This window comes from Muscardinus avellanarius (genome assembly GCF_963383645.1).
Source record: "Muscardinus avellanarius genome assembly, chromosome: 1".
Classification (NCBI taxonomy): domain Eukaryota; kingdom Metazoa; phylum Chordata; class Mammalia; order Rodentia; family Gliridae; genus Muscardinus; species Muscardinus avellanarius.
Window position 1 is genome coordinate 126,107,933 of NC_137786.1, and position 2,684 is coordinate 126,110,616.

The following is a 2,684-nucleotide window of genomic DNA, read 5'->3' on the forward strand; positions in this document are numbered from 1 at the left end:
TTGGAGATGAAAACCAGGTTCTTCGGTCTGGGCGAGTAGGGCATCGAGTCATGCTCTGCCTGGATGGAGGGACAAAGCGGTGGTGCAGGTTGGACGGCTGCCCTCCGGAGCTTCTTGGAGGGAAGATCCCGGGTGTCCCCCGCCATGCCTTATCCCATGGTGGGATGTGCATCCACTGGCCCTCGGGAGAAAATCGGTGGGCCGGGTCGGCCAGAGGACCGGTGGGCACGCTGTTTGGCTGAGCAAGTCCGGAGCACGTGACGCAGGCACAAAGGCCCCAAGGCCGCTCCCCCACCCAGCCACCTGAGCGCTGTCTCCTCTGCTGCCCGGTCCCCAGCAGATGCATCACAGGATCAATGAAATGAACCTGAGTCTGTGGGGATGGAGCAGCTGACTTCATCTTCTGTAAGCAATGCTTTGCCTGTCTCTGGTCGGAAACGGGTTGGCTGGGACCTGGGGTTGGCTGCCTCACCCCCTCACAGTGCCATCCCTGCCCCAGGCCTCCCCGTGGCGATTCCAAACCTGGGCCCATCCCTGAGCTCTCTGCCTTCTGCTTTGTCTCTGATGCTCCCAATGGGTATTGGGGACCGAAGGGTGATGTGGTGGTTGCCTGAAAGAAACTACACCCTACCTCCACCACCGTACCCTCACCTGGAGAGCAGCTACTTCAGAACCATTCTGCCTGGCATTTTATCTTATTTAGCTGACAGACCACATCCTCAGTACATCCACCCCAACTCTATAAATGTTGATGGGAATATGGCATTATCTACTGCCAACAACCCTTCAGGAATAGATCCTTATCAGTCCAATGGAAATGTTGGATTAGAACCAGGCATTGTTTCAATTGACTCTCATTCTGTGCACACACGTGGTGCCCAAAGTCTTCATCCTAGTGATGGCCATGAGGTGGCTTTGGACACAATGATCACTACGGAGAGTGTCTCTAGGGTTACCAGCCCAATCTCTACAGATGGACTGGCAGAGGCGCTTACAATGGACAGTGTTGCCGGCAAACATTCCCAGACCCCAAATGGCTCCAGAAGTCATGAACTTCTTTCTGTGGATTCTGTGACCAATAACCTTACGGCGGACACTGTAGGTCATGGTGGTGTGATACCCACTCATGGGAATGGCCCGGAGCTCCCTGTGGTCATGTTGGGTCAATGGAATGTGTGACAGTGCTCTCAGTGACTCCATCCACACTGTGGCCATGAGCACAAATTCTGTAAGCGCGGCACTTTCTACCTCACACAACCTCGCCTCCCTAGCGTCTGCTTCCCTCATGAAGTCGGCCTCAGTCTAGAACCTGTGGCTGTCTCCTCTATCACCCAGGAGGTTGCTATGGGGATAGGTCATGTAGATGTGTCTTCAGATGGTCTTTATTTTGTACCACCTTCACTGCAAATGGAAGACTCCAATTCAAACAAAGAAAGCATGGCAACTTTGTTTACAATGTGTGTGTGGACTGGAGAAACCATTCCTGTGCAGACTTACTTTGGGCCTCTAATTGGGCAGCAGAATCACTCCATGGAAGTAGCAGAATGGACAGACAAGGTTGTTAACCATATCTGGAAGATACATAGTGCGAGAATAAATTTCTCATATGTAAGTCACCCAGCCCATGTCTTTTGTCACAGCTGACCTAGCAAACTGATACAAAGTACTGCCACAGAGGTTTGAATCACACCATTTAAGGAGCCTGCTCCTTTAGGACCGAGGTTGTTCTCAAACTTTGCTGCCCGCTAACAATCCCCTGCTGCGGGAAGAGTTCAGAGTTGGGTTCTGCCCTTCTTGGAAGAGGGAGACATGAGAGTACTCAGGGTGAGTCTTTTGGGGAAACACAGGAGAATTGGCAGGATTGACTCAGCACTCTGAATCTGAGCGTTTGTGCCTCCGTCTGGGTTTGGTGTGGGTTTAGGTTCTCTCCCAATCCTCCTGGCAGCACCTAAAGGCCTGCTAGAAGACAATGATTTGTGCCTAGGAGTTTGCATCCAGAGAGGCACTTGGAGACTCCCAGAAAACCCCCCAAAGAAGCATAGCTCCCTTACCATCTACACCTTCCTCTGAGTGTTTGGTCTTCAGTGAGGCTTGGTTGAAGGTCCAGCTCTCGGCCTCTTGCAGTGACCCAGAGCTCAGCTAATCTAGCTGCCCACCCACCTGAGAACAACCAGTCTGTTCTCAACCACTGTTCCCAACTTCAAAGGCCATCTAGAAGAAACTGTCCCCGGCCCCCTGTCCACTCCAACGTGTCAGCCAAATCTAAACCGTGGTGGCAGTTGACCTTTATCAGGCCACTTCTGTTGCCACCGCTGCTGCCCGTTCTCTTCCTTCCCACGCCAGAGCATCACCTGACGCCCCGGACCACTGCCCTCCTGGACATGAGCTCTGAGATTGGCTCTATTGACTGAAGCAATGAACCATATTTTGGCGAGGATGTTTGTGTGGCTCTTGAGAATCCCCAATATCAAGCTTCCCCTTATCTTAGATCAGTTATTCCCTGGGGCTTTGGCATTGAAGGGCCCAGAGTCACATATGCCTCCAGTGGGAAATACAAATAATGGATCTCATAAAGTTTTGCTGCACGGGATCCTCCTTTTCCCAGGCCAACATTATAACAAGTCTGTGTCAACTTCATTGGACACAACTACTCTTATAGGCATTCTATAAAGGTTTTCAAGGCA

General features: G+C 51.7%; 1 pseudogene across 1 annotated transcript; it reads left to right on the top strand.

Annotated features, from left to right (window-relative positions):
* The first annotated feature begins 340 nt into the window (after positions 1 to 340).
* LOC308279621 (PR domain zinc finger protein 4-like) lies at positions 341 to 2,411 on the top strand (annotated as a pseudogene). Its single transcript has 2 exons — positions 341 to 1,585; positions 2,125 to 2,411. The product of its transcript is annotated as a PR domain zinc finger protein 4-like (transcript).
* The last annotated feature ends 273 nt before the right edge of the window (positions 2,412 to 2,684 follow it).